This window comes from Misgurnus anguillicaudatus, chromosome 24, assembly GCF_027580225.2.
Source record: "Misgurnus anguillicaudatus chromosome 24, ASM2758022v2, whole genome shotgun sequence".
Lineage (NCBI taxonomy): Eukaryota > Metazoa > Chordata > Actinopteri > Cypriniformes > Cobitidae > Misgurnus > Misgurnus anguillicaudatus.
This window is the reverse complement of record NC_073360.2, coordinates 37,344,712-37,359,249: the sequence shown is the minus strand read 5'-3', so window position 1 is coordinate 37,359,249 and position 14,538 is coordinate 37,344,712. Positions and strand designations below refer to the sequence as shown.

At 42.7% G+C, this 14,538-nt stretch overlaps 1 pseudogene; it reads right to left on the bottom strand.

The window, feature by feature from the left end:
• Window positions 1–586: 586 nt before the first annotated feature.
• LOC141361492 (protein NLRC3-like) overlaps window positions 587–14,538 on the bottom strand; it is a 67,085-nt pseudogene continuing 53,133 nt past the window's right edge.

The window sequence follows — 14,538 nt, the reverse complement described above, 5'->3', positions numbered from 1 at the left end:
GTATTTTAAGATATATCAGTGCAAGTTGTTTTTAGTTTGGACAGCTTTTACATTAATTTTAGTCTAGGACAAGTCTAATCCCTGTCCGCCCCTACATGTGTCAAACACTGTCAGATTAGGATGTTAACAAAAAACTATTGACTGTCATATAACAGAAACATTTCTTCGTGTTATTAACACAGCACAGCAGAACTACATCATCTTTAACACATTTCTAAAATGTTCAGTCAGTTTTTCTAAATTACTGACAAATCATAACACATCCTGGCCACTTACCTGACCCCATAGACTTTACACTTACCGCTAACAATATCCCACATTGTTGTCACACAACTCATATTAATAAAATTCACCTTACTACCTCATCTGTGTGCTTTTGCACTGGGCCCACTTCATACATTCTGCACTAATGTACAGTGAATGCCCCTTTCTTTGTTGATATTTGTATATTTTTGTAAAATATATTTTTGAATATTTCCTTTATTCATTTTATTGTAATTGTTGTCACTGTCATTGCTCAGCATCAATACACCAAGACAAAGTCCTTGTACGTGTAAACCTGCAGTACTTGGCAATAAAGATGATTCTGTTTTTAAAAGACTTGGAAGACTTGGTCTTCAAAAATATTTCAATAAAATAAAGTGAAAATGGTAAGTTAAGGTTAAATTAATCAACAATAGCTAATATTGTGTTAATGAAAAAATAACAGTACATTAAAACTTTAGAAAATAAAAAAAAAGTGTAAAATAGTTGAAAATCTTGGTCCTTTAAATGTACTGTATATCATAGAGCAAAAAAACACAGAGTTTAAGTTAGAAAAACGTAAAGAGACTTAACTACTGTAGATGAAAATGAAAGGAAAATAACTCACTTTAGTTTCTTTAGTTTATATTCTGGATCATCCTTCAGCTCTGAGAGCAGCTTTACTCCTGAATCTCCCAGGTTATTCCTTGTCAGATTCAGTTCTCTCAGGTGTGATGGGTTTGATCTCAGAGCTGAAGTCAGAGCAACACAACCTTCATCTGTGATATTACAAATCATCAACCTGTAGAGAACAATGACATACACTTCACTCTCTCATAGAAAAGCAGGGACTGTAGTTTTGTTTAATTTATGTCAAACAAAACTTTATTGTATTTACTTGGTGTCAAACTCTCCTATAAAGACATACTAATGTGCAGTACATCCTATAACATAACATATTTATCAAATATAATAAAAATATTTATGAACATAACTACTTAGTGTGGTGTGAATGATCAATGCAGATAATTTTATTTTAAATTATGTAATTAAACATGTTAACATAATAAATATTGATTGTAATCCCAAATAGCCTGATTTAGTCTCACTTTAAACTACTTAACAATGTGTCTATGAGATCATGTGTGTCTATCAGAGAGATGATCATACCATAATATCTCCAGTTTACATTCAGGATTCTTTAGTACATCACAGATCAGCTTCACTCCTGAATCTCCAAAATTATTACCAGACAGATGCAGATTTTTCAAATATAAAGGGTTTGTTTTCAGAGCTGAAGTCAGAGCAACACAACCTTCATCTGTGATATTACACCAACTCAACCTGCAGAGAATAATGACATGGATTCATTTTGTTAGTTCAAGTATTACTTATCGTTTCATTTATAATTTGTGGATTTGTGTGTGCACCTGTAATATAAAACATGACAATCGCAGTAAAGGAAAATGCACCCAATGTACCCGAAAGGGTTAATTAAGCAATAACAGTCTGTATGTACATTATATCGCTTATTATGTGCCAAATTGCCAAAAATAAAGATTAAATATTTTGATATATTAAATCTATTAGTACAGATCAAGATGACTCACAATACCTGGATAAGTGTTATCTAGAAATAACTGATCGTTCAGAATTTTTGCGGTAGTGATATTTATGACGGTATTAAAAAATATGGAAAAGGAAGGGCAATTTCCATCCAATAAGCTTTCATTGATGACAGACTACCTAATTCAAAGTGTAAATCAGTTGTCATAAGGTGGCAGAAGCAGCATTAAAGTGCAAAAGTAGTGGCACGATCACACAGCATGAGTTAAATTTAAACAAAGTACGAACTAGAGATGAAATGGTATGAAAATTTTACATCACTATGACACTACCACAGATTATCGGTAATTTTCACAGATCCCAGTAACTTAAGCCATTAGCGAACAATTTAAAATTTTGTTTTTAAAATGATTTTACAAGTAAGTGCACTTCTGGACGCATAAACATCAAATAAATAACATTAACATTAATCATGGCACATTTGGGGTTGTGAGGTAAATGCTCAAGTAGTTCAGATAAAAATCAAGTTAATAAATCAGATTTTCATATAAACACAAAAGAAATCTGCAGGGCATCTTTCTGTTGTGAGAAATAGGTGTACTTAAAGACCCAGGAGTGGACAATGCGCCCGTGCCTGGCGGCAGTCGCTGAAGAAACAAACAGAGCTTTAAACTCATCAGATCGCATATTTTAATGGAAAATGAATAGAAAAGATGGATCCGTCTAATTAAATTTTAAGTAAACGTGTGTCAGTACAACCAGAATGTGAACAATTGTGAATATTTTTTGGTTTAAATTCAGTCAGTAAAGTAAGTTACTGTCATCACAGTGGTACAAGTTAGTAGTGTTTTACCTATATAATGCAACTCCTTAACACTTTAGTTTAACAGTGACTAAAGTAATTTGCACAGCGATGCTCGGTTGAGTCAATAGTTGACTTTTTGGCATGTTCATTTAGTAAAACTTTAAAAGTAGAAAAAAAATCTTACCACAGTTTCTGCAGTTTACAGTCAGGATTCTCCAGTATGGCAGAGATCAGCTTTACTCCTAAATCTCCAAAAAAATTCTGAGACAGATCCAGTTCTCTCAGGTGTGATGGGTTTGATCTGAGAGCTGAAGACAGAGCTGCACAACCTTCATCTGTGATAATACAACCCCTCAATCTATATAGAACAATAACACACACTTCAATCTCTCAGTTCATAGCATACACGTCTGATCATTTTTAAAGGTCTAAAGTATGAATCACAAATGTATAATCCTGTCTTCATTGTTCATCTCTCTAAATCTCTGACACAGTGTATCTACTTGCTCATCATAATCTCTCCCTGACTTTATATAAACCCTGTTGTATGGTTATTTTTATGTTGTACTAAGAACCAGTAAATGATGTGTGACTGTCAGAGAGATGATCTTACTCCAGTATCTCCAGTTTACAGTCAGGATTCGTCAGTGCATCAGAGATTAGCTTCACATCTGTATCCCTAAGATTATTCCAGCTCAGTTTCAGATCTCTCAGATGTGATGGGTTTGATGTAATAGCTGAAGACAGAGCTGCACAACCTTCAGTTGTGACATTACATTCACACAAGCTGTAGAGAATTTTTTTTAAACATATCTTACAAAAAGCAATGCTGGCGTGCATCTTGAGACAAAACAATAGCATTGATATACAGTATGTTAAGATACTGTACATCAGTGCAAAATGTTTTTATATTAAGGCAAAACAAACATGCATTTCAGTCTGGGACTAGGATATGCACTGTCCAGGAAACTGCCCCTTAGAATTGAATGAGATTTTAAAAATTAAGTTCCAGGTTGATCCCTGAAACCTTTTGATCTGATGGTATGAGTTATAATCAGTGTTGCCAGATCTCGCGAGACAAATAAGCAACCAGGCCTGTGAAAACAAGCCCAAAACAAGTGACTTTTCTACGAAGCTGGGATCAAGCCCAAATAAGCAACTACACTTTAGAAGCATGCCCAAAAAAAAACGTGAAACGCGACTTTACAGTAAAACAAGCCCAAAGTCGCTTATAATAAGCGGACTTGGCAACACTGGTTATAATGTGCCATCGAGCCATTAATAGGAGATATGCAGAGAGAGGATTCTTCAATTATTATAATGCTAAAATTTTATCATTTAAACTATAATTACTTTTAAATTAATGACTTTTAAATTAATCTTACTCGAGTATCTCCAGTTTACAGTCAGGATTCTTCAGTACATCACAGATCAGCTTCACTCCTAAATCTCCTACATTATTATATGACAGATTCAGATCTCTCAGATGTGATGGGTTTGATCTCAGAGCTGAAGATAGGGCAACACAACCTTCAGCTGTGATTTTACAATACAACAACCTGTAGAGAAAAATCAGACACACTTCAGTCTCTCAAGTTATTATTAAAATCATGCCATAATTTTTCATTTTTGAGTTTGAATGTCCTCCTTGAATAAGCATAGGCTTACTCTGTGAACTCTGGTTTTGTCACAGTCTATATCAGGGGCGTCATAGGAAATGGGAAAATATGTTTAAAAAAAAGGAGAAAAGGAGAATATGCACATTTGTTTTGTATTGAAGACACTGGTGTTTATTTTCCTTGTAGATTTATGATTGAAACAGACATTTTATGGCAATACCTAAATACCTAATTTTAAGTTTTGGAGTCATTAATGTTTCCCTAGGTGTGCAAGTATGAATTTGTACCTTGTGATGGACTGGTCAATTAGCAACCTCCAAGAAAGCCAAAACCTTTATAAGTGGGCTCAGAAAATGGATGCATGTTACAATAAATGACACTCATCGTCTTGTCAGTGTTAAAACAAGATGCTCATAATTAATAAAATACTAAGTAACTATTAATTTTCTGTGAGTCCTTTGGGAATCATAGAGACAGCAGTCAAATCCGTTTCACTGTTAACCTTTTGAAAAGCACCCCCACTCTGGGCCAAACTATGAAAAGACCTACTTTCATTAAAAGGGTTGTTTTTACTAAACCATTTAGAGTATAAGCATAACTATGGCATCATTAGAAAGAAGACACTTTGAGCTTCCAGGTTTTCAAATTTTAAGTTAAAAATGTAAAAAGTTAGAGAGGCTGAAGTACATTGTAATAAAAAAAATTTTTTTGCATAACATTTTTAATACTAAACATCTTAATGTTAAATATGTGTGTGAAACCTAGAAATGCAATGATGCCAAAGCCACAAGTCTGAAGAAGTTATGTTTCACGTTCGAGGTCATTAGGCCCAAAAATGAGGTTCTTGCAAGTTTTTTTTAAAACTAGTGCCTTTTCTAAGTGCCAGTCAGCCCCAAAATAAAGGTATTTTGTTTACACGCATGCACGTTCGTTCTTATTATTATTTATCCTTATGTTAGCATATAAAATGCAATTCCACATTAGGAAATAAACGTCACACAAAGATCGTTGGATTCGTTATCTAATTGGCTATACGTTCTGTCAGTAATATTTTACATGAAGTCATTGGAGGAACGAGCAAGTCAGATTACGTCACAATATTTGACAGCGCTGTTTGGATATTATGTATTATACTCCCGCAAACAAAGTTTGAACGAGGGTTTGAACGCGAGTGTAATCTCATACACAGTGTTACGACGTAAATAGTCCTCAGATTGTATATTATATTCTATTACAATTAGTTCATGCGAAATCTGATGTAAACAACAGACTATATATCTATATTTCACGGATTATACGCATTTTTGGACAAAAATGGTCATTGGATGTATTCTAATAGAAGGTTTTCATGAGTTATTCACACATCTGAAACAGACTGGATTCGACTCGCGATCGTTATATCAACACAAAGGTAAGACATCCCATTTATATTTTGCATGTTGTCATCTAGACTTCTGTCACAAAATACTACATTTATGATGCTAAAGCATCTGTATCTCAAAACAGAGACCATACACTGATGCTAAACCCGTAGACCTTTTAAACGATATATAGTAATGTTAATATTATTAATGTTTGTAGACAGTAGGCTAAATAGATATTGTTAGCAGCGTTAAATAAAAACTGACGTCATCCCGCCCCCGAGCTAGTGCGCGTAGAGAGGTTAACAAATAACTGAACATTTCAACGTGTTTTACTCTGAACCAGTACATGTCTGACTATCAGATCTTACTTTAGTTTCTCCAGTTTACAATCAGGATTCTTCAGTACATCAGAGATCAACTTCACTCCTGAATTTCCAAATTCATTCATAGTCAGATTCAGTTCTCTTAGGTGTGATGGGTTTGATCTCAGAGCTGAAGACAGAGCAACACAACCTTCAGCTGTGATTTCACACAATCTCACGCTGTACAAAACAAAGAGACAAAGACACAGACTTCACTCTATTAGTTCACACACAAAAAAAATTTAAACACAGTTGTATATAAAATTTCAAAGCTTACACACACACACACACACACACACACATATTTGAAACACAAAAACTTATATAACCCACATACTTGAAAATACACTTAACATCCTTACAGGTTTATTGTTTAATATTACACTGGAAATACAAGTACATGTGTGACAGAGAGATGATCTTACTTTAGTATCTCCAGTTTACACTGAGGATTCTTCAGTACATCAGAGATCAGCTTCACTCCTGAATCTCCAATATTATTCACAGACAGATTCAGTTCAGTCAGATGTGATGGGTTTGATGTCAGAGCTGAAGTCAGAGCAACACAACCTTCAGCTGTGATATTACAATACATCAACCTGTAGAGAACAATGACACAAACTTTACTCTCAGTGCATAATAAACACATCATAGTAACATGGATTTCTTCTTTTTAGTTTATACATCATTTTGTTTTCATCTATAATTCAGTGGATGTGGATGTGTGTGTGCACGTGCACGTGTGGTATTAAACTTATAATCATTGTTTGTTAAAAAAAAACTGTATTATCTTCTCAAAAATATAAACCAGTGGTTTCCAAACTTGTTTCTGGTTCCACTTTTGTAGAGAAAAATATTTGATCCTCCCATACACCAATATAAAGATAAATCCTTTGCTTTAAACTATTACAATATGTATATGCAATATTGTAATTCATACAGTAGTTCAACATCTTACAGCAAAAACTAAATGAAGGAACAAGTAAGCATTTAAAGAGGGATTAAAGGGATAGTTCACCCAAAAACTAAAATTCTGTCCATGTACTCACCCTCATGTCGTTACAAACCTGAATAAATGTCTTTGTTCTGATGACCACCATTTTTCTGATGAACCAAACCAAACAGATCAGAAGCCCCATTGACTTCCATAGTAGGAAAAAAGAATACCATGAAAGTGAATGGTTTGGTTTCAAACATTCCTAAAAAAAATCTACCTTTGTGGTCATCAGAACAAAGACATTTATACAGGTTTGTAACAATATGAGAGTACATGATGTCAGAGTTTTCATTTTTGGGTGAACAATCCCTTTAACAGCAGAATGACATTTTTAAATGTTTACTGGGTAAAGTCTAAGTTACACTGTTCTGACAAATGCCAACACAGTTCCCTATCGAGAGCGGTCTCTCGACATTGCGTCCGCTGACGCTATGGGGTTAACTCCTCCCACTTCACCAAAACTGAAATCTTATTGAACAACGCCATTGCAGGGCACTGGCCAATCGTCGCTGACCGCGGGAAGCGGGAGCCTATAAAAGGCGGTGTAAGAGCGACGAACATCAGAATTCTCTTCTTCACTCAAGATGAAATCTTCAAGCAAGTCTATGATCTGCATTCTCTGCGCGGGACCCCTGGAGCAGCCGGACTCCCACGAGCACTGCATCGCCTGTCTGGGATTGGCGCACGCCGAGGCGGCTCTCGCGGATTCTTCGTGCGAGCACTGCGCCGACCTCCCAGCACGCGTGCTCAGGATTAGGAGAGCCGTGGCTCGAGGTCTCGCCGGGGAGCAACCCGCTGCCGCCGCTGTGCCGCAGGCGGGTCCCCCCCCTCTGATTCTTCTCTTGCTCCCCGCCAGGATGGTAACGACGGCGGGAGCTCCTCCGGTGGCGCCCGCCCTTCAGGATCTAAGCGCTCTCCAGTGGAGTTCCACCCGGATGTTTTCCGCCCCCCTTCTGCTTCGGACGTGGCTGTCTCGTTTGGAATTGAGGACGAGGAAGACAGCATGTCTCTTTCTGCATCTACCAGCTGGGCTGAGGCAGAGCGGGAACGCCCGCCTCACGTGGATCTCCAGTCTGAGATGTCTAGGATTATGGAGATGGCGGCAAAAGAGCTGGACCTCAGCTGGACATCGCCTGACGAGCCGGCGAGGAGCAAGCTAGATTCATGGTTCCTCCAATCGGGCCGCCAGCAGGCCGCTCCGAGGAGGAAGACGCCTTTCTTCCCTGATGTTCACGATCAGGTCTCCAAGACATGGTCTGCACCCCAATCGGCGCGCGTCCATGCACCCGGCATGTTCTCGCAGGTAGACGGCGGGGAAGCCCACGGTTACGTGCGCATTCCCCCCGTGGAAGAGAACGTCGCGGCACACCTTTGCCCTTCCTCCGCGTCACTCGGCGCTGAGCGCGGCCTGCCGTCAAAGCCCTGTCGGATGACAGCCCATCTGGCGGACAAGGCTTATGCATCTTCTGGTGAGGCGGCGGCGGCGCTACACGCTATGGCCGTTCTACAAGTCTTCCAGGCGAAGATTCTGCAGTCGCTGGGTGATGATGTCGATACTGAGGCGGTACGAAACCTACGCGCTGCCACGGATTTTGCTCTCATGGCAACGAAGCTCTCTGCCCAGGCCGTCGGAAAATCTATGGGCTTCATGGTCGTCCTTCATCGCCACCTATGGCTTACCCTAGCTGAGCTGAAGGACAACGAGCGTAAAGCGTTGCTGAATGCTCCGATTACTCCCGCCGGCCTCTTCGGTGACGCCGTGGAGTCAGTCGTCGAGCGTTTTTCAGAGGCACAAAAGCGCTCACGCGCCATGAGTCAGCTGCTTCCCAGACGCTCCTCTCAGCATGAGGCGGCTAGATCGCGCTCTTCCTCAGCCCCGCGATCCGCGCAACGCCCTCCTAAACCAGCTGGGTTCTCCGCACCATCGCGTCAGGAGCCCGATGTGCGCCCTAAGAACTGGCAGCCCCGAGGAGGTCACGGTCGTGGCAGGAGCCCTCGACGCCGCGGCGGACAGCATCAGGCTCGCAAGCCTTCTTCCTGATGGAGAGGGCGAGAGGAGGAGATCGCTCGTGAAAGGGCAAGCGTCTACACGCCGGGTTCCTCTGCCCCCCTCTGTTCCTGTGGGCGACATTCCGTGTTCAATAAACACCGTTGTAAATACTGTTGTGAATACTGTTATGTGTGTAAATGTAATAAAAACACAAACATCACCACAAAAAGAGCTTTTTCCTCCTCACAGCCCTCATATAGCGACCGAAGCCCTGCAGTCAAGCAGCGCGAGGTTGAGATATGTACAAAGTGCTTATCAGTTAAACTCGGGCACCGCCACCGAGCCGTTGAACGAGAATCAGCTTCTACGTGCCGCCCCGCCGCTGACATTTCTAGCTCCGCAAGGGTCAGGCTCGTTCGTAGAAAACACGTCACAAGCGTCTATGCACGGCCACCTTCGCCCTCTATGCCAATTTCTAGAAGCTTGGAAGGCGATTCCGGGCGTATCAGAATGGGTAATAAGCATCATAGAGAACGGCTATTCTCTACAATTCAGACGCAGACCGCCCCGTTGCAATGGTGTGGTAACGTCATTAACAACACCGCAAAATGCCCCTGTCCTGAGACGGGAGATACAAAACCTGCTCGCGACAGGAGCGATAGAGCGTGTCCCTCACGGCGAGTTGAACAGCGGATTTTACAGCCGGTACTTTGTGGTGCCCAAGAAAGACGGCGGGATGAGACCGATTCTGGACTTAAGACCTATCAATCGTGCGCTACGCAAACGTGTATTCAAAATGATAACCGTGAAACAGATCCTAGCGCAAGTTCGCCCTGGGGACTGGTTTGCGTCGATCGATCTAAAGGACGCTTACTACCATATTTAGATATCCCCCCGTCACAGGTGTTTTCTGAGATTTGCGTTCAAGGGCGCAGCTTACCAATACTCCGTCCTACCGTTCGGGCTAGCTTTAGCCCCGCGCACGTTCACGAAATGCATGGATGCGGCTCTCTCCCCCCTCAGAGCGAGCGGGATGCGCATTATGAATTATCTGGACGACTGGCTGATTTTAGCTCAATCTCGCGATCTATTAATCAGTCATGTAGATGCATTGCTGCCCCACTTGGAAGCGTTAGGACTCAGAGTCAATGTACAGAAAAGCAAACTCATACCGAGTCAATCCATTTCTTACCTGGGAGTTCTGTTGGATTCTACATCGATGCGCGCTCATCTCTCGCAGCAACGTGTAGAAACATTAACGCTGTACATTCGCCGTTTCAGAACCGGCCGGTTTGTCCTCCTCAGAGAGTTTCAAAGGCTGCTGGGTCTGATGGCATCAGCCGCTCCAGTTTGTCATTTGGGATTGCTTCGCATGCGGCCGTTACAGATATGGCTGAAAGATCGAGTTCCGATGAATATGTGGGCCTCGGCGTTTTTGCGCATTCAGATAACACACAGCTGTGTCAGCGCGCTGAGACCGTGGCGCGACCCGACCCTGTACAGTGTCGGAGCCCCGCTAGGACAGGTAGCCTCTCGTATAGCGGTCACCACGGATGCGTCGAGGTCAGGCTGGGGAGCGGTATGCATGAGCACACCGGCGTCCGGTGTGTGGCCGGATCCAGTGAGTGTTTGGCACATAAACCGTCTGGAAATGAGAGCGGTAATGTTAGCGCTCAAGACATTTCGTCCGCAACTCGAGCGTCATCATGTTCTAGTACGGACGGACAACACGACGGTGGTTTCATATATAAATCGCCAGGGAGGTATTCATTCAAAAGCCCTATTCGAGCAGGCGGCCAGCCTTCTTCTATGGGCGGACCGCCATTTACTCTCCATCAGAGCAGCACATATTCCGGGCATTCTGAACAGAGGAGCGGATATGTTATCGAGGAAAGGCCTTCCCAGCGGAGAGTGGAGGCTCCATCCCGAATCGGTTCAGCTGATATGGAGCCAGTTCGGGAGGGCGTCGATAGACCTGTTCGCGACCAGCGAGAACACGCACTGCCCGCTGTTTTTCTCGCTCACTCACTCCCCGCTACAAGGGGACGCGTTGACATCACGCTGGCCGGAATCCAGACTGTATGCTTTCCCTCCGATGAAACTCATACCCTTGGTGTTATGCAAAATCAGGGAGGAGAGAGCCACGGTAATTCTAGTCGCACCAGACTGGCCGAACCAGCCGTGGTATCCGAACTTGAGAGAGATGTTATTAAGCCCCCCATGGCAGATTCCCTTAAGGAGGGACTTACTGACTCAGGTGGAAGGTTCAGTATGGCACCCCAACCCAGGGCTGTGGAACCTACACGCTTGGCAGGTGAGAGGAACGTAACGTTAGATAACTTTAGCGATCTCTCGCATCGGGTGGAGAACACGCTCACTGAGGCGCGAGCGCCGTCTACGAGGCGCTTGTACGATCTTAAATGGAATGTGTTTCTAAAATGGTGTCATGACAACGGCATCGACCCGTTAAACTGCCCGGTGTCGGACATTTTGCTTTTCTTACAGCATAAGATGGACGCCGGCAGCTCGCCGTCGACGCTAAAAGTCTACGTGGCGGCTATTGCGGCGATACGCCCCCCCTTGGAAGGGCACTCGATAGGAAAACACGCACTTGTTGTCCGATTCCTGAGAGGAGCGAGAAGACTAAAACCCCCTCGCACCCCTTCGGTGCCGCCTTGGGATTTAGATGTAGTGCTTAGTGCACTTTCACGACCGCCGTTCGAACCTCTGGAGTCTTGCTCTATTAAAGACCTGTCTCTTAAAACGGCTCTTCTTCTCGCTCTGGCTACTACGAAACGCGTTGGGGATTTACAAGCGTTTTCTGTCAACGAGGATTGCTTACGCTTCGGCCCGGGAGATTGTAATGTCATCTTGAGACCCAAGATTGGATTTATACCTAAATCTCTCTCTACCCCCTTTCGCGATCAGGTAGTTACCATATCGGCGTTATCTGCAGCGCTTGCAACATCTCAGAACGCATCTAACCAGGAGGCTATTTGCCCTGTCAGAGCCTTGAGGGCATATGTGAATCGTACTGCCAACTTCAGAGCATCGGACCAACTCTTTGTGTGCTTCGGTGGCGCTACTAAAGGCAGAGCGGTGTCTAAACAGCGGCTCTCTCACTGGTTAGTGGATGCTATAACGCTAGCTTACGAGAGCGGCGGATTGGAGCCCCCTTTTAACATCAGGGCACACTCTACGAGGGCTATTGCCTCATCATGGGCTTGGTTTCAAGGTACTACTGTGCAAGATGTGTGTCGCGCGGCTGGTTGGGCTTCACATAACACCTTCGCGAGGTTTTACTTGCTCAATATGCATTCGCTAGCTGCAAAAGTTCTGTCGGTGAGTACTGAACATTCTTATGCCTCTAATTTATAGCGCCCTGGGTTCTCTCAGGTCGTCTTGGCTTCTAAAGCAGCTATCTGTATGTGTGCGTGCTTGTGTTACTCTCTTAGAACGCTGCGCTCCATCAGGTCGTCTCTACTAAAGACGTTGTGGGTTTAACGGTGTCACCGCTGCGGCTGTTAACTCCGTGTTGAGACAGAACCCCAATTACCTCTATCAATTTTGCTCTATGTTGCCCGGCAAAGCCGTGCGTGCTACTATTACTACGTGTATTCACTCAAATTACTTGTCTATTTGCCCCGTAGCGGCGCAGTGATGAGTATTCACGTTTCTTAGGTTTGGATATGCAAATTTCATACCTCAGGAATATCTACATCCTATTGGCCGGACACGCCCCCTATGTTATGGGCGCCGCGTGTCAGGGTTTTTATTGGTTGTGTTCTAGACAACATTGCGTTGCAGGGCTGGCTTCACCCCTCGCTCGGCGTGGTTGTACAATGTTCCCATGGCGTCGGCGGATGCAGTGTCGGGGGACCGCTCTCGATGGGGAACGTCTCGGTTGCTTTCGTGGCCTCGGTTGCCTGGGAGACGGGAACAAGACATTGCGTTACGCACCAAGCTCGCGGCTTGCCAGCCATATTCGTTCAGTCGAGTATTCTGATGTTCGTTGCTCTTACACCGCCTTTTATAGGCTCCCGCTTCCCGCGGTCAGCGACGATTGGCCAGTGCCCTGCAATGGCGTTGTTCAATAAGATTTCAGTTTTGGTGAAGTGGGAGGAGTTAACCCCATAGCGTCAGCGGACGCAATGTCTTGTTCCCGTCTCTCAGGGAACCGAGGTTACGATAGTAACCGAGACGTTTCCACATTTATTCAATATGAGAGATTTAACTAATTCATATTTTCTTTATTAATATTTAGAAACAATTGCAACATGTAAGAGTCAAATGTTAATAGTAAAAGTGTAAAAGATCAACACTCTTAAACATATTTTGTTTATAACTGTTTAACTTTCATTAATTGGTACATGTCAAGTATTCACAACACATAGCCACTCCTAATGACTAAAATTGCACTACATGTTTTCTTTTTTTTAACAGCCTTTCTGTTGTACATTACAGATATAACTGTCGGGAGTTCGCCCCCTGGTCATGGGAGAGAACCTTTAATCTACGAATATATTTATAGTTAATAATTTACTTACCAGTAATCAATCGTTTTTAAAGTATTCAAGTGTTACTTATAAAGTGAAACACAAAATAATTAATACTTTTTACTTTGCACACAGTTTTGATTGGAACACACTGAAATACATCACTTCTGGTCGCCGTTTATATATAAGTTTATTTTCTTTAACGCATCCAAAGCTCGAATTGGATTAGGCTTGCTGCGATAGTCTGTGAAACGGTGATTACCGGTGCTTCAGCCTCTCACCGGTTAGATCACTTGCCCACCGCGACACCGTCTTTCACCGTCGTTTTGATATTTTCTTGTAATTAAATAATTTTGTTTTGTTAGAGAGAGCAAACACTAACAACTGAATGTGTCTGCTGCCTGAATTCAGCGGAGCTGAACGCGTGTCACATCACAGATCAGCGGCTGCGGGTGTCAGATTTCATTTACTCCTGTCAGACTGCGGCGAGCAGACGATGGCAAAAGCCGCGTGCATACTCGTTTTTGTTATAATATACATATATGATGTTTAATATAAGCGAGATCGTTTTGTTGTTGTGTTTTTCATTAAGAATAATAATAAAACCATCATTCAAGCAGCGCTTTATGGAGGAATAGTAGGTTGCTCTGCTTGTGACTGGCGGGTTTCTGTCAGAAGTACCTGCGAACATTGACTCAAGCACTTAAACCAGCTGTTGCACTCGCATTTGCACGCAAATTAAATGCGCACGTCTGTATGTGCATTTATAAGCCCCTCCCACCCGGTGAAACCGGTATCACCGGGTTTGTCACGCGCTGATTAACCGGTGGGAAACCTTAAATTGGATCAGATAATAAAGCACCCACAGATGGTTGCCAGCTCACGCAGCCCCTTTCTGACTCACTTTCCGTGTTTTCGGCTGTCATTTGTCATGTACAGTGTAAAGGTAAAAGTAACCACGCTGAATTTAAATCAGACTAGTCGTTTCTCAATCCGAAGGCTGCAGCCTACGGAGGTCGCATTTCCAGGCTGCATACATTATTAAGTCTTATTTCAGAATTTTAACAATTATAAAGTTGACTATTATTCTTAGTTA